Source organism: Suncus etruscus, chromosome 14 (genome assembly GCF_024139225.1).
Source record: "Suncus etruscus isolate mSunEtr1 chromosome 14, mSunEtr1.pri.cur, whole genome shotgun sequence".
In the NCBI taxonomy this organism is placed as follows: domain Eukaryota; kingdom Metazoa; phylum Chordata; class Mammalia; order Eulipotyphla; family Soricidae; genus Suncus; species Suncus etruscus.
In genome coordinates this window covers 41,829,299-41,847,843 of record NC_064861.1, presented here as the reverse complement: position 1 = coordinate 41,847,843, position 18,545 = coordinate 41,829,299, and the positions used below count along the sequence as shown (strand labels likewise).

The 18,545-nt window shown below is 37.9% G+C and overlaps 1 protein-coding gene across 1 annotated transcript in view; it reads left to right on the top strand.

Annotated features, from left to right (window-relative positions):
• Nucleotides 1-18,545, top strand: part of ABCC11 (ATP binding cassette subfamily C member 11) — a 152,133-nt gene that overhangs the window by 129,158 nt on the left and 4,430 nt on the right. The gene's annotated exons all lie outside the window — the stretch shown is intronic.

Sequence of the window (18,545 nt, the reverse complement as noted above, 5' to 3'; positions counted from 1 at the left end):
TTTGTTGAGGATCTTTGCATCTGTAGTCATTAAGGATATATTTTCATGGTCTCTCTGTCTACTTTTCATATCAAGGTTATCTTAGGTTCATAGAAACTGTTTGTGTTTGTTTTTTTAATTTCCTGAAAGAACCTTAAAAGGATTGGCAGTAGTTTCTCTTTAAAGTTTGGAAATAACTCACTAGTGATATATTAACTTTTGTAATATTTAAGTAGATGTTGTCTGATACAAATATGAGCACTCCATATACAAATATGATACAAATATGCATACCTCCTTACAAGGGATGTTGTTTGCTTGAAATATCTTCTAGTCTTTGAATTTGAGTCTCTACCCTTACTATTCAAATGTGTTCTTGTAGGCAGAGAATTGAATTCAATTTTCTAATCGATTCTGCCATGCTGCGTCATTTAATTAGTACATTTAGGCCATTGATGTTGAAATTATCATTATGTAGTCTTGTGCATCTTTCTGTAGATATATGGAATGTTTGTGACACGAATATTACCTTAAAGTAGCCCCTTCAATTCTTCTTGTAAAGTTGGTTTTGAGTCTATTAAATTCCTGAGACACTGTCTATTTGTGAAGTTGTGTATCATTTCTTTAAGTTTGAATAAAAGTTTAGCAGATAAAGTGTCTTTGATTAGACATTTATTTGATTATTTTTTTACTATATCCCACTGTCTTCAATTTTTGTTGTTTCATAAATCATCCGTAAATCATGAAGCTATTTTTTTGTGCTCTCCTTCATTAATATTTCTGCTTTCCATATGGTAGCTCTGTTTTTTTTTGGCTTTTGTCATTCTTATTTGGATGTGTCTTGGAGTCCTTTTTTGTATCTCTTTTTTAGCTGATACCCTTTGGGCCTCTTGAATGTGGATACATTCTCTATTCAGCTTTAGAAACTTTTTGATGTTGATTTCTTTGAATATTGCAATGTCTTTCCTGGTCCTCTGGAATCCAAAAAAGTCTTATGTTGTGTCTTTTGAATTTGTCCCAGATTCTCTTGTCTGCTGTTAATTTATTTCAAACACCCTTCCCATCTTCTGCTGTTGTCTGGAGGTTTTCTGTGTCTCATCTTGGATCCTATGAATTTTGTCCTCAATAACTGTTACTCTGTTGCTGAGGCATTCCAATAAGTTTTTCATTTCACCTACCAAAGTCTTTAGTTCTTTCATTTCAGTTAGTACTTTTCTCAATTCTACTTACATATCCTTTTGTGTTTTACTGACTTTCCATTTCATTGTTTCTATGAGTTCCTTAAACATCCTCAAAATCTGTAGGCCAGGCAACCAGTCAGGCAACTGTACCTGGGTGACTTTAAAGTCCCTTGATTCTAAAATTGCATTTATTTTTTCAGCCACACCCAAAACTTCTCAGGGTACTCTCCTGGCTCTGCATTTAGGGATCATTCCTGGTATACTTGGGTGATAGAACCAGAGTTGGCTGCATGCAAAACATTCAACTGCTACAGCACCTAAAATTGCATTTTTTTGTTAATGCCTCATCCTAAAGATAATCCCTTCTCCCACTCCGTGAGTGGCTCTTGTATTCTGGGCATTATTTTCTTTGAGGTGCAGAAGTTTCTCAGCTTAATATATTCCCATCTTTTTATCTCTGCTTCCACTTGTTTGGAGAGTTTTGTTTCCTCTTTCAAGATGCCTCTAGTCTCAATGTCATGGAGTGTTTTACCTACATGTTGTTCTATATACTTTATGGTTTCAGGTCTGATATCAAGGTCTTTGATCCATTTGGATTTTACCTTCGTACATGGTGTTAGCTGGGGGTCTGAGTTTGCTTTTTTGCAAGTGGATAACCAGTTGTGCCAACACCGCTTGTAGAAGAGGCTTTCCTTGCTTCATTTAGGATTTCTTGTTCCTTTATCAAAAATTAGGTGCTTGTATGTCTGAAGAACATTCTCTGAGTACTCAAGCCTATTCTACTGATCTGAGGGTTATGTTTGTTTACTTGCAATATTTACACGGGCTCACTGAGTAATATTTTTGAAAAGGAGGAGGTATCCCATTAAGTTTAGGAACTTTTATATAATCTCCCAGTAAATCCTGTCATATTTTTTATCTTAAGTCTAGTGTCAAGCCGATGCCATTTCATATCTGCATGTGAGTATCCCATTGTTGTCACTGTATTATTGCCTTTTTTCATTACAATCCATGAATTCCTGGCAGCCACAATGTTCTTGTAGATTGGAAAAAATGATTTTGTCCCATAGATTTGGAAATATCTACTGCCTCCTCTGTACTGCTGATCAAATCTGAGCTCTTACCTGAGAACAAGGAGGTCCCATTATTTTGTTCTACCTTCTAGCATCACCAGACTATCAGTCCTTTTCTTTCCCCAAAGTCCAAGGACAGTGACTAACTTTTAGACTTTTGAAATAAACAGATTTTTCTCTGCACTAAAGACAATGTTTTCTTATTTAAAAATATCTTTTCTCCAACTCTTCTTTAACTCTCTTATTTTCTTTGTAGGAAGTTATATTGTGCCAGAAATGTGTGGTCTCAAAAACAAATTCTGAGTTTTGTGATTCTGGAATAACAAATCCTGAGTTTTGTGAATATGTCAGATGTGCCTCCTGGATAGATTGTCTATCCCCCCCCCTTTTTTTTATCAGTGTTCCACCCACCATGTCCTACATTCCTGCTGAAAGTGGTGGAGAAGATTCAGACTGTCAGAGGAATTTGTGGTAAGGAAAATTTGGAAATGCTTTCATGTTTTTATTGAGTTTGGGGGTGACTTCATAAACATTTTTGATTTTTAGTAAGAACACCAAAGCTATTTAGACTATTTTATAGGCATCTGATAAAATTGATTGACCAATGAATCTAGTAATTCCAAGTGTTCAGCGTTTGGGCTGCCAAGAATTACAATAATGCCTGTTGAACTTCAGTTAATATTTCCCTAAGCCCTTAATCCTTAGCAATAAAATCATCACCATTTACACGCACAAAGTCCTTAGCCAAGGAAACCCCAGGTGCTGTAATAAAAGGGAACAGATTTACTTCATTTTTATAGTTGCTTTTCAGTATGTTAAAAAACATACTCTATCAATTAGAATTAGATGCAGCTGCATACCAAAATTCCCCAAATAACAGTGGATTAAGCTAGATTAAGTTATTTTAATCAGTGCAAAAAGAATCTAGAGGAAGCCTGGTATGTGGACATTTGTATATTTGTATATTGACTAATCTATATCCTAGCACAATGTTCCCTTCATGTCTCAGGATGGATGCTGATGACCTAGCTTTGTGCCATGTATTACATAACTCGAATGTGGAAGACAAAACAACAAAAGGACTTTATCTTACAAGTTGAGTAAATTCAATTTAAAATTAATCTCTAATATACCATTTTAATTTTTTTACTTAAATTTATTGCCCTAAACATAGTCTCATGGTCATACTCCCTCTCTGAAGAATAGATATAGGAAAGTAGAATATGTGAGCAAGATATATCACTTGGTTGAATGAAGCAGAGATGTACAAATAAAGGAGAGTTGGATGTAAGGCAGCTGGCTTTCTCTCTAGCATACTCCTACCTGGCAATGGTGGTTTCTAAATCTTTATTTAGATTCCCAGGTCTAAAGGATTATCTTTCCAAAATTATACTGGAATGAGACTCATAAAACTCTTTATGCAGGTGTCTTGATGGCACCTCTCTTCCCCTTAAGGAATTTCCCCCTCTTTTTCTCATCCCCCTCCCCCTGCCATTCTGAGTGACTTCAGTTAAGGACATGTTTTGGTGATCTTTCTGCAGCTTGACTCAATTAATTTTCTTTTCAGGTGTTCAATTTACTATTAAGTGATAGTTATTCCTTGTTTTTAGTTGCTTTCTTCTATTCCTTGCCAGCTACCTTTCTGATTCTAATGTTAGTTTGTGCTGTGTGTGAATTATTTTTCATCTTGGAGTTTTCATTAGATACCTCTATATATAATATTCATAACCATCCAGCTAATGGCAAATATTTTCAGCTACAATTGCTTTGCACCTGTGTTTCAAACTCACACTCTCCTAGATCATAGAATTGAATGGGAGATTTTGTTTTTAGGGATATAAACCAGAAGACTTTAGACCCACTTCAAGCTCACAGATGTTTTTCTTTTGTTGGCATGGCATATTATTTTTCTAAACAAACAAACACAACATTTAAAGGGAATACCCCTAGGTATTCAGTTACTCAAAGAGTGCAGCACTTCTCTTGTTTCCTGGCAGTTTATGCATTTATGTATCATCTGTCATGTCCCCAGTGGGGTTTTCTGGAACCACATCAGCTCCACAACTCAAGGGAGGAAATCAAAGTGACAATTACAGGCCAGCTTCTCTTGGAACATTTCCTAGAGCTTGTACTATGATCTCTGGAAATTCAGGTCAGTGGCAACACAGCATCTCTGAACACAAACACTGCTGTTATTACCTTGATTTCAGATGTTTATAGTTAAGCTCAATTCAGCTTTCTGAATATTAATAGAAACAGTGATAGATAAAATAGTTCAGATAGTATCCTGTATCAAGCTGATTAAGATGTACATTTGGGTAAAATCTTCTACCAACATCATTTGATGAGCATAGCCTAAAGAAACCTATGTCCTACAAATATAAGACAGAGCACAGCCTCTTCAACAAGTGGTGTTGGGAAAACTGGTCAATTATATGCAAAAAGATGAACTTAGACCTCTCTTAAACACCATGCACAAAGGTCAAATCAAAATGTATTAAAGATATTGATATCAGACCTGAAACTATAAGGTATTCAGAGAAAAACATAGACAAAACATGCCATGACATTGAGACTAAAGACATCTTCAAAGAGAAAACACCACTGCCCAGGCGATTGGAAGCAGAGACAAATAAACAGGATAATATTTTTGATTCGTTTTAGTTTTGGGGCCACACCCTGGCAGGCATAGGGGACCATATGGGATACCGGGATTCGAATCACCGTCCTTCTGCATGAAAGGCAAACGCCTTACCTCCATGCTATCTCTCCAGCCCCACAAATAGGATAACATTTAACGAAGAAGTTTCTGCACTTCAAAGGAAACAGTAACTGGAATACAAAGGCTACCTACAGAATAGAAGAAAATATTTACCAAATATCTATCTGATAAAGGGCTAATATCTAAGATGTTTAAGGAACAAACAGAACTGAACAAGAAAAAAAATGTCAAAAAATGTAGAGAAAAAAATGAACATTTTCTCAAAGAAGAAATACAGATGGCTAAAAGGCACATGAAAGAATGTTCCACATCACTAATCATTAGGAAGATGCAAATTAAAACAACAATGAGGTATCATCTCACACCACAGAGTATGGCATACATCACAAAAAAACAATATTAACCAGTGCTGGCATGGATGTGGGGAAAAAGAAATCCTCATTCACCACTGGTGGGCATGCCATCTATCAGACCTTTCTGGAAAACAATATAGATATTCCTTAAAAAAGTGTAAATTTGAGCTTCCTTATTCCTTCTAGCAATACCACTGGGGGATATACCCTAGGAACGCAAAAACAAATACAAAAATTACCTCTGCACTCCTATTTACACTATTTACAATAACCAACATTTAGAAGCAACCCAAGTGCCAGACAAGAGATGAAATGAAAGAAGAGGAAGCTAAAAAAACTGTGGCATATCTACACAATGCAGTCATTAGAAAAAATCATGAAGTCATGAATTTGCTTATACATGATGGACATAGAGAATATTATGTTGAGCAAAATAAGTCAGAGGGAGAGGGATAAACATAAAATACTCTCACTCAAAATTGGGATATTAGGAAAATAAAGGACAGTGTGGGGAGGATATCTAGAGACAATAAAGATAAAAATCAGGAAGACAAGCAAGTAGTTTGCCACAAAGAGTGGAGTGCAATTGGAGTAGAGAAGGTCTAATATGGAAAGGACTTTCATGGCATGCCTTCATTTGCAATAATACAAATCACAATGTCACAAAAGAAAAGAGAGAGAGAGAAAGAGGAAGAGAGAGAGAGAGAGTAAAGTAAAATGCCTCTGAAGGAGAGGGTAGTTGACAATGAAGAGGGCATCAGGGAAGGTGAGAGGGAAACTTTTGACATTGGTGCTGGGAAATGCACACTGGTGAAGGTTGTTATATATTGTATGACTGTAACTCAAACATGAACAACTTTATTTGTGAAAAAAAAAACTGTATTATGAACAACCTTGTAACCATGGTGTTTAAAAAAAAAGAAGTCTATGCTCTGTCAAATGAACTCTTTTTATGGTTCTTAAGGTTTCTGGGGTGTTAAGGAGTTCCAGAAGAGACCCTTGAGCTGCTCTTCAAGTCTTTCCAAAGAATAAAGGAGTCTTTATAATAGGCCCAGGCACCTGCTCTTGTGAACCCAAAGGCAAAAGATGGAAATGGCATATAGTTTAACCTTTATTGCACTGGAAGTGACACATTAAAACATTATAAACAGGAGGCAAATGTTTCAAGATCTTTTTTCACCTTAACTGAAAAACACCTTAGTTTTCTTACCTGTACACACACACACACACACACACACACACACACACACACACACACACACACACATTCTGCACTCAAATTTACACATATATCTTCTCTTCCCCTACTACAGTCTCATGAAGGGAACCCCACTGTGGACATGACAGGCAACATATAAATGCTGACTTGACATTCTTTGGGAAGGTATGCGAGTGCATGTAAGACTTTAACATATATTAAAACTATTCAATAAAACAAATACAAACCTAATTTTAGGGATATTTGCATAATTGGTGACATAGATTCAGGTGTTTGGTCAGTTAATGAACTAAACCACTCTTAACAATTAACTATCTGAATTTACAGATAATAAATTAGACATGCTTTAGAAAAATCTATTTCTGAACATGTCAAAAGAGGTACTCCAGATTAGGACACTGGCAAATGTATAGGAACCAGTGTTTCTTGAAGAGCTCACACCTCACACCACATTGAAATTACTTCAATACAAGTTATTTGACTTGTTTGATCTTGATTTTATTCAATTTAATTGATTTAGGTTAAATAAAAAATACCAAGTTTTTGTATATGCAAGACCAGTGGAACTACAAAAATGATTATGAAAAGATTTCTGATTTTAAGGTTAAGAGGTATGAACTAACAGAATAACTGTCTATTGTTTCTACCTCCAGAATATTTCAGAATATGTCTTCATATCACATCCATTCTAGTGCATACTTTAATCTTCTTTACTCTAGACTATAGCAAGAATTTCTAGCGGAATTCCTAAGTCTCCTTCTTTCTCAAATTCATTTTGTGCTCAGCAGCCAGAGTGATTTTTTAGAAATGTTGATCAGATTCTCTTTCATATGAAACTTTTCTGTGACTCATCAAACTTATATTAAAGTTCAGAATTTTTTTAATAGAATCCAAATTTTATCACCATTTATCTCCAGCTGACCTCTCTACCTCACTCTTACTCCACCTCTTACTTATACCACTTGAGCCACATTAAGCCTTCATTAAATTCTGCCTGATTTTGGAACTTACTAATACTTCAGGCTCTCTGGAATTGCCTTTCCTCTCTAGAGGATCTTCTGGGTATTCATTGTGACTGTCTTGACTTTATGTTTTCTTTCAAAGAGCCCTTCTTGGAGTGGTAACAATAGCACAATGGGTAAGGCATTTGCCTTGCATGTGTCTGACCTGGGTTTGATCCCTAGATTACCATATGATAGTCAGATCCTGCCACATGCTGCTGACTGTGGCCCCTTAAACAAAAAACAAACAAAAAAAAAGAGGCCTCTTTTACCACAGGTCTAAGAAGGTGCTCCAAATTATATTACCTTGGTTACATTTTATTTTACACTACCCAAAACAACTTGTAATTCTCTTGTTTATTACTTTTTGTCTATTTACTTTAATGAGAGTTGAAGCCCTAAGACTATATTTTCAGGTATTATTTCTATAGTATGAAAGTTGAAGCCCTGTGATACCGTGAATTACAAAAAAATGTATTTATGAGACCCTGGGTTTAAATTTTGGCAACATACACACAATTCAGATGACAAATATTTATTTCTCTTACATAGTTGGTATTTATTCACAGTTTCTGATTCATGACTTCCCTAATACTTGGAATTTTCCTGGTGTTGAGATTGATAAATGCACCTTTTTTTAGGTGAATGGGGTGATTTTAGGAAATGTCTAAAATATTTTTAGAAATTATGAGAGATTTTGTTAGAAGAATCAACCATGTTATTAGAAACTTAGACCTTCCAGTCCCACTCCCAGACTTCTGGGGAGAAAAGAGGTATTGGAGTTTCATTCAATGAACAATGGCTAGGGAAAGTATCTATAAAAATGTCATGAAGCTTGCAAAATGGAATAACAAGTAGAGACCAGCGGAGACTGGTTTAGAGGAAGAGTGGAAGTTCTGTGCTCTTTTCTCACACTATCCTATGCATTTCTTCTATCTGGCTGCTCTTGAGTTAAATCAATGAATTATTGATATCATGTGAGATAAATGGAGGCCTTTAAAATAGTTCTCATTTGTATCTTAATTGTTTTCCATTGGTCTTGTTTTCTTATTATCTTTTATCTGGCTTTTCCCTCTCCTCTTGAGGGGAGGAGCTTTGTTTTGATCTCCATAAATGAGAGTCATGAGTCCTTACCTGGGAGCTGCCACCTAGGTTTGTGGTTCCACATTGTGGAGCAACTGGTTTGTTCGGTGAACAGCTTGCAGTGTGAGTTTCCTTGTATGCGAAAGCCTTCATATCTGTGTGGATTTTTTTATTGTGGGACTAATGTCCCTACAGGACTAATGTCACTTGTCCTACCTGGACTGGGAACATGGGATTTCCTCCTCCCCTCTGGGGATTGTGGAATGCTCAACCTGCAATACAACATCATAATTTGATACCTTGAGTTCTGTGAATAGCTCTAGGAAAGGGATCACACTTGTGAAGAGGGTGATTAGGATCTACAATTTATAGCCAGTAAGTCTGCAATAGAGGTAGGTATGAGGGTTCACAAGAAGGAAGAAGAGGGAGGTCTTGGAAGACCGGCCTCCATCTATGGCACCTAATACTCATTCTAGTTGGACAGCATCTGAATTCATCTGAATTTCTGGAAACCCTGTTGGAGTTTGAGATAGGCTTGCTGGTGGGGAGCCGCCGCACATTACGGGTTTTGGGCCCAGTAATTGTATATTCCCCAGCATTAAAACCTTGCGTATAGTGGACATGAGATTAAGACCTGTAGAATGCATGGATACATTAATTTTAGGATAAAATTCCATAAAAGAAACTGAGCATCTCCATAAAGTGAGCATACTGAGTTGATGTGATCAGAAAAAGTTTCATGGTGGAGTTGGCATTTAGGTAAACCTTGAAGGATAGTAAGGATTTGATCACAGAGAGACAGGGAAGCACTCAAAGAGCATCAAAAGCCTTGGGGTTGGAATGTCTGGAGGTGCTGGATGAAAAAGGCAGAGCTAGAAGTTCTTGAGGCAAAGGCCATGAGGTCGGAAGAGACAAGAGCTTTAGGTCACATATGAATTGTGTTTCTAATTATGCCTAACCATTTAAGTGGCAAGTTGCCAGCTAGGTAAGATTTACCTCCCCTTTTATAAAGTCATAGGAGCAGCTTTGACAGAAAACTGACATCTGAGAGATGTAAGAATTTGATATGTTGGTGTATCTCAGTCAGGAGGCATGTGCATTGAGACAGGGCTTTTGCAGAAATGGAGTTGAGGATTTAAACCATCAGGGAATAGAAGCTTGATTTGATCTGTGAGCAGCGCCAAGTGGCAGACATGCTCTTGTTTGTTTGGTTTTAGGGCAAGGGCCTTAGTTTTCAGGTCAGCATATGTGTTTTGTTTGGGCACTACTTTCTTTAACACCATTGTCTCAGTTCCTTTCCAATATTTGATTTGTTTGGTTTTGGGGGGGTGGGATTTGGAAGGGACACACTTGGCAGTGCTCAGGGGATTACTCCTGGATCTGCTCTCAGGAATTATTTCTGGCAGGGCTCAGGGAACCATATGGGATGCTAGATATTGAACCTGGGTTGGCATGCGCAAAGCAATAGTACATTTTCACTGTACTATTGTTCCAGTCCCTGTCCCAACATTTAAAGTAGTTTCACAAAAATGCAAATCTCTGATTTCAGAGTTCTAAGTCCTGTGGCCCAAAACATGCCTGGTTCTGAGAAGTGGTCTGCATCAGTAACAACCACGCTCTGGTCTTATTCTCTATCTCTTTTCAACATTGGCCCTCTTTGCCTGGCTGCTATGGGCTAATATCTTGACACAGAGTCACTGAGGGAAGAGACCATGGAAACCACTGTGAACTGGCTGCAGACATACCGTATTTGCCGGTGTATAAGACGACCCCCTAATTTTGCAGTTAAAACATAGGTTTAGGGCCCGGAGAGATAGCACAGTGGCGTTTGCCTTGCAAGCAGCCAATCCAGGACCATAGGTGGTTGGTTCGAATCCCGGTGTCCCATATGGTCCCCAGTGCCTGCCAGGAGCTATTTCTGAGCAGATAGCCAGGAGTAACCCCTGAGCAATGCTGGGTGTGGCCCAAAAGCCAAAAAAAAAAACAAACAACCAAAAAAAAAAAAAAAAAAAAAAAAAAACAAAACAAAAAAAAACCCAAAAAAACAAAAACAAAACAAAACAAAAAAACAAAACACATAGGTTTAGGTCTATATTCGCTGTATCAGACAGAACATTCCTGTGCTGCAACTGTATGTACCACAGTGAGTCAATCACAACAAGCAAAGGTTCAAAGGTTATATTGTATTAGACTTCCTCTCTGACTCTGGCCAATCTGAGCAGGCTTTTGACAGTGTAGATTCGGGTCCAGAACATTGTCTAATTTGCATGCATAAAAAGCCTGCTTGGATCGGCTACTAGTTAGAGACGCAGTCTGAGCAGCCTTGCAGTGATTGGTGCAGGATCGATTTGGAAAATTCGTTTTGTGGCAATATTCAGACAATTTTCGTTTAGAGGCATATTAAAACATTTTTCGGGATATACTCGGCGTATAAGACGCCCCCCGATTTTCGGTTGACTTTTTTTTTGTTTGTTTCAAAAGTTGTCTTATACGCCGGAAAATACGGTACATTACATTTATAGTGATGCTTGGTTTGTGCTCAGTTTTCTCTGAGCTACCTCTCAGCTTTATACTTCTGAGGCTTTCCTGACTCATGTTTGTAGGAGGCTCAGGCAGGGGTAGTTTCTTTCTTGGTATTCTTTGGTATTTGCATCAAAATAAGACCACAATGGATTAGTTTTTTTTCTTGCAGATTTAAGAAAGAAGGAAAGAAGATTACTGGAATGAGCTGAATTTGTCCAAAATGGAAACTCAGCCTGGTGTCCATTGCTTCCTTTATCACCATTGTGTTGATAATTACCTCCTATATCCTCTATATACAAGCTCACTGCCCCAGTGGTAAGCACCATTTACAGAGCTTCCCGTTTTTTACCTCAATTCCAGACATCTTTACACAGCACTGGTATGAAACTACTCCAATCTCATGCACAAGGCTATGCCCCATAGATACATGCTTGTGTGAATGCGAAGCTCAGCAGAGTCCAACAGCCAGCCTTCTGAATGTTGTCATTGATAGGGAAGGAGGAGTGAGTGATACTGGAACTCAGTTCACAGTTAAACACCAAACCAAAACCAAAGGAATCCTTGGCTTTATTTATTTGTATTTAGTACAGAAAGAGTGTGAAGAAGCTCTGAGTGGGAAGAGTGACAGGTATTTAGAGAAACAATGTGGTGTTGGAGTCAGAGTCCTTTCTCCTCCTTAGTAACTGGCTGACTCATGAAAATTCATGGACACTTTAGTAAAGTGGTGCTATGATGAATGAGGAGTCACTAGGAAAAGCAGCTGAAGCAGCATGGTACCGAAGAAAGTATCTGCTTGGTAGGGCCTGTTGTCTCATCAATGCTCTGTTTCTATGTAAAATGCTTTTGTTTTCTCAGGTTCTTTACATACTCTAGCAGTTTGACCCTGCCAGAAACCCAAACCAAAGCAAGAATGAATGGTAAGCGATGCACCAAGCTTGCATGTCACGCCACTCCAGTATTGTCTGTTTTCTGTGATTACAAATACACAAAATGATTTTCCCAGCAGTAAAATAAGCAAAATCATTTGAAATTCCACTGAGCACATACTTAATATATTTCTGAAACAATGATTTAAAAGAACTGTAGACAAAACTAATTCCAAGAACTCAAGGTTCATATACTTTGCACCTCCCAACCCCTTGCAGTTGCCACATGATCGGGGGCTGCATCATGTGAAATTAGCCCTGTGGTCTGAGTATTCAGAGTAACCTGTGTGTTTGATCATCCCTGGATTTTCTGCACAAAATAATTAATGTTCTGGGAGCTGAGAGAGTGGCTCCTCTTTGGAGAGATGTATATAGAATCTAATGTAATGGAGTTTCCTTTTTAATCTTCCAATGAACTAATTAGAAGTTGTCTAAGAAGTAGAAGCTCAGAAACCTGTCCAGGGAGCCAATTCAACAGCAACCAGGATCACTTTGGATTTGTGGATAGAGTTTGTTATTAATTTTTTAAATAGGAAGTTAGGGAGAAATTACTAATTGCATGCTGAACAGATAAAATTTGATAATATCATGCACTACTACAATAGCAACAGAGTGAGGAAATTTTTCTTCATTGAGGCTACATGACATTAACTAGGTGGGGCACAGTGAGGTAGGGCTCAATGAGCAGGGGGAGTGAATTGTTAGGAATTTCAGTTGACTAAAAGCTCTTCAGTTTGTCCCTGCTCTAAGGAGAGATAGTACCTGAGGCAGTCCATTGGGCAAGAGAATGAGAAGTCACTCTTGAGCAGCAGGTATAAACCATATAGGTTCTTTCAGGAGCCTCTGCCTTCGTCTTGATGGTGTAGAGAAGGATACCCAAGATCTGAAGGTCAGATTTCACTCTGACAAAACTGAGTGGGAAAAATGATGTCAGAATATCTGCACAAGATTTTGAATAAATAGTCAGTTTAGACCAAATAAAGATGAAGTTTGAATGAAGATTTCCAAATGAATTAACCTTTTTCCAATTTTATTATCTTTGGCTCAATAGGGACAAAGGGATATATTTTCCACCATTCTGGTGAAAATTCAATGGCAATAGACTAGGATGTTACCAACCATGAATTTTCTAACTCATAATTTATGAACCATAAAATAAAAATATTATGTTTCTTTAAAGAACCCCCAAACCATGCCACAGAATTGCTACTCAGTAAGCTTAATCACCATGGATACAAGGACTCAGCATCAAGGGACCATTTGATCTTAAATCTTATACCACTTTTTTTTCTTTAGGCACTTAATGTGATTGCTGTGTTTATTTTCATGAAGTCTTCAATTCCAATCTTGCATTTCTCAGAGCATTAACTGAAGCCAATGTCTTTCTGGGGAAATGAAGGTATTGCTAACACTGGTGAGTAGGACAGAAAGAGCTAAAATTTGTGTTTGTGTGTGTGTGCATATGTTGGAATTGAATTCTCATCTTTTGGAAAACGTTGTCCCTCAATTGTAGGAATGGATTACTGGTTTGATGGACAGAGGTAAAATACCCTTCATTCAGAGTGATATGTGTGCAGAGAAAGATACAGAGGGAGTTTTGTAAGTGACCTGCCCTTTGAATAAATATGAGATGGAATTTCCACTGGGGTGACAATGATACATTATTCTTTATCTGTAAGTCTCAAATCTTAAATTGCTCTTGGAGTGGGACTATATTTGAGTCACTGAATCTTAACTAGCTGGTCCAAAGATAAATATGGTGATGGAGCAGTGTAAAGGGTAGTGGGGAACACTACATTTATGCTCTCATTTGTCTATATTTTTTTTACTATGTATTCATCAAAGATTCACTGTTCCCTAAATACAAGGCATTATAGGGAATAAAATATAAGAAAGAAATAATTATTTTCCAGGGCTTTCAATCCATAATATGACATAAGTAGTAGCTACAGGTTATATCAAGAAGGATTGATATGGAATGATACCTGAAGTTCAGGTAGGTAATAAATTCAGAGAGAAAATGTTTTATCCAGACATCTGTGCACTGATTGAGTTATTCACACAGCCAGAAATTTACATATTGTATTAAACAACCTAGGTCCTTATATCTCTTTTCTTCTTTGAATCATCCATATTCAACAAATCAAGACCCATTTTGAATAAACCCCTGATCAAATTTAGGAGGAACCATTTGTAAGACTGGGTTGGAATATGCATGCTGCCTTTTGGACAAAAACACAAAAATCATTATCACATTAATTGTATGTTATCATGGCAATAATCATAGACTAAGGGAATGATATATTTTGACTTCCTTTGTTCATATGACCATCACCTTTATTAAAAACTTCCTATCTCTCATCTGAATTGTAATAATGTCTTAAGAAGCAATCAAGCTTTTCCACAGGGGTTCTCCTTGAGTTTATATTGCTTTTAGCTCCTAGAGAGCTGGCAAAATATGGGTCTATCTAAACAATGCTGTTAACTGCCTGAAAACTTTGAATCCTGTCAAGTTCAGGACTGAATTTTCAATGATCTTAGTTAATGTGGGTATCTCCTCCCCCAACTTCTTATGTATCCCACCTGAATGATCAGAACTGCCCACATCTGGAATGGGTGGGTAGAGAAATCTGCATGGGGGAGAGAGAGAGAGGGAATAAGGAGAGTTAGAGAAGTGTATGAGAGGCATCATCCTCAGAGATTCAGCATCAGATTCAGTATCACCAATTCAGCATTAGCAATTGATCATCATCAAAAAAGCAGCAGCAGTTAGCATCACCAAAGGGAGCTAGTCAGCCTGGAAGCCAGTTAGGAAGTGTAGAAAAAGCAGCTGAAAGGGAGACAGAGGCCGAGAGAGCCAGAAGGAGTAGAGAAGTGGCTGCTCGGAAAAGACTTAGTATGTGAGGAGGTGTACATGGTAGGGACTATGAAATAAAGCTGGCTGACTCCTGGAACTTCATCTGACTGCTTTTTAAATCTCTCCGCCTTCACCCTGCAACCTTCCGACCTGCCAGACCATAGGGGCTGCGGGAGCCGGATCGAGCCCAGAAAGGCCTCACCATCCCCCTACCAACACCAGGACTCATTAATTTATATTAAAACAACAAATTAATATCACTTTCCTGTCTTAAGCACTGGCCTCTGAGTCCCTAAGCTACTTGTAACATACTCTAACCCAACAAATCATGTGTGCCTATTTCTTTGCCTCTGCTCATGTTTTGTGATCAACTAGAAAAACATCAGGCCATTTCTCCTCTTTCAAATTTTCCTGGGTATCATTTGTATCCTCTCAATTTAGACATCAGTTCTATGGCACACCAAGGAGGGAGTAAAATGTCCCTTCTCTGGGACAGAAGCACAGAGCTTTATCCTTGTCTCATTTTCTTGACATGATCTGTTCTTGTCTCTCCGCAGTCTGTAATCTCTTCAAGTACTGAAATTGTCCATCATTTATATTTACATTTCTGTTGTTTGTCCCTTAATATGGCAAAGTAGGTTCTTGGCAAATGTTATTTTGAATTGAATGGGAATCTAAGAAGCGGAGAAAGCAGAGACTGTACATATGACCTTAACTTTATAAACATTAATGCCAAACAGTGAAACACACTACTAAATACTGGCAAAGGCTATATTGAACAGGAGGGTCAAATGCAGTTGGGATCAGCATTCTCTAATGAGGTTGACTCACACGGGTTTTTTTCTTTCCTAAATAGTGGATTGTTTAGTTTCTCCTAGGAAAAAACAATCAGAACTTTTCATGTGAGTCCCAAGGAACATTGCCTAGATTATGGTTAGGGACCATTAGTGATGCAATAATTTTGCAAATAGATGTCTACTTAGTTAATTTTGTTTCATTAATCTTAGAAAATTATCATAGAGGAAAGAGCAGGCTAAGCCTCTTCATACCCAAGTACCTTGTCCCAAATAGTGCTCTCCCTTTGCAGCAGCAAAGGGAAGCAGCCAGCAAAAGAAAGCCAGTCTAGGTTTGTTGGCTGTCCCCCTCCACTCAAGTCTGGAAATAGTCTTTTATCTTTTGTTGGAGGAGACTCCCAATAATGAAGAAACTCATGGACCACACTCTGAACTCTAGACCAACAGGGCCTACAGTTCAGTGTTTCTGGGGCTCTGTGAGGCTGAGTAAATCTAGGCCACCCTATGGTGCTGTGGAGACTCCAAATAGGGCTTTACCCAGAGTTTCTTCTGGGTGGATTTTGTGGTGCTGGCAATTGAATCTGGATTTACTACCTTCTGGCATCTGGGGAAGAGTCATTAGAAGTCATCTATTTAGGGAATGAAAATGGTTGGTGCTTTTTGTTTTGCACTAGAATCTCTGTAGCAATGTCCCCAGGGTGGCAGTGTTGATTTTGCTATAGAAAGCTCAGCATTAATCTTGAGTTTAGTATTTTAATATCTGCATCTTATTGATTCACCCTTTCCCATGTGAGCAGTATTAGAGAGGTTCTTATTTATTATGCAATGGTAATTTTAATGGTTGGTGTGATATTTCTTGTAGCTAACAAGACTGTAGCACACAATCACTAGAAATTAAGTCTCTTGACTCAATTTATCTGATCTTTATTCTTGATTCAGTCCTACTTAATTCAGTCCCATTATTTTTTTATCATATTCACAACTACCTGTGACATATATATCACTCCATTGCTCCAATTGTACATTTTGGAACTGCTCCAAAGAATACTCAGCAAACTGCTACTATGGTTTAAGGGAGCTGTTTTTGTTTTGTTTTGTTTTTTTGCTTTTTTTTTTGACTTCCTATGTTTTTTTTCTCTGTGGTGTGGTGTTAACTCATGGACTTAGTTTCAAAGATCTGGCTGCTGCCTAACTTAAGAAAGTTAAAGACAATAGAGTGCAATATAGTGTTGTGTACAGTGTTGTGCACTGCTTTGAAGTCTGGAGGATCTTAGTTCTAGTTACAGCCCAGTACTACTAGCTGGGTGACCTTGAGTATTTACTAAGTGCTTAAACCTCTAGAGTCCTGATAGCTATTTTAATCATAGTGCCATTTTAGAAGGCGGTTGTGAGAACTGAGGCATGTACTATCTAGAAATGTTAATCCTCTAATAAGACCTACTGGTTTTTTCTCTAGTCATCTCTAAGTTAAGTGCTTCCCTAAACAATACTAAACTCCATCATTTTTAAAATTTAGATTCATGGTTGCATTCAGTGGTATCTTTCATCCTTTAAGATACCTCCTGACATAACAGCAGAATCTATTTTGTTTACAATTATAGCTTTACTCTAAGCCTAATGTCTTCTACAGTTCTCAATAATATTTTCTGAATGAAAGAATGAGTAATCATCAACTTGGGGATGTATGACTCACAGACTTCCTGTAACGACATTTAGATGACTTAATTCTAATCCCTAGTAGTAGATAAGACTCAAAGGAGTATCATGTGACTAAGAAGACAGAGTTTATACTGTGTCCACTATTCCTAAGTTTCCATAATATCTTGCTTCTTAGAATTAAAATGGATTAACTTCCTTAGCCAGTGGCTTTGAAGAAATGTGGGCTTCATAAGGCAGATCACAGCTGTCTTTTTAACTTTTATTTTCACTGCCTGGTGAGCAGGAATGACAGGCAGTAGTAGCCCTACTGTGCTGATGGACCCCTGTGGTCTAGCTCAAGTGGAAAGGAACCATACTGGTCCGGTACTAGGTGTCTTGTCCTTGAGGATCTCAGGGAGCAGGTCTTAGTATGTTTTTCCATAGTTGAGTGCAGCATTGCTGTGTGTGCTCCCTCTCAACATCTTTCTGTCTATAGTGATTCCTTCCAGAGTCTTCATTGTTTACTTCTTCATCTCTTCTGGGCTGAAGCCCAGCATTATTTTAATAGATACAGATTAATTACATGTATCCTGGCCATCTTCCAACTGTGGCTGTGTTTGTGCTGAGAACTTTCCTCGATACACAGGAAACTCCAAAGTGTTCTTGAATATTTATCCCAAGCTCCATGTTTGTGTGTGTGTGTGTGTGTGTGTGTGTGTGTGTGTGCGCGTATGTGTGTGTGTAGTCATGGCATCCTCCATTTCCCAAAGTTAGTCCTTAACATGTGCAGGATTGTATCCCAAAACCTCTCATGTGAGCTGACCTAATAGTACCCAATGGGTCACTTTCCTCTTTTGAATTATTTCCTTTTTCCCAGCAGTCTTTAGCAGTCTTTTCTTGTCCCTCCCAACATGCCACTTTCACTTGAATTCTTAATTTAGGGTCTGCTTCTGAGAGAAAACAAATTAAGACATTTCCTTTCCCAGGAATACTCTTCATCTCCCCCTCTACTTTCTTTCTCCCTGTCTACTCTGCTTTGCTTCTTTCTGTAGCATGACACTCAATAGATGCCATATCCACTTAATTACCTATTATCTATTTCCTGACTATTACCATGTTTTCCATATGTGCTTCTCTTTTTTGTTTTTGTTTTTATGAGGGCCACACCCAATGATGCTCAGGGGTTACTATTGGCT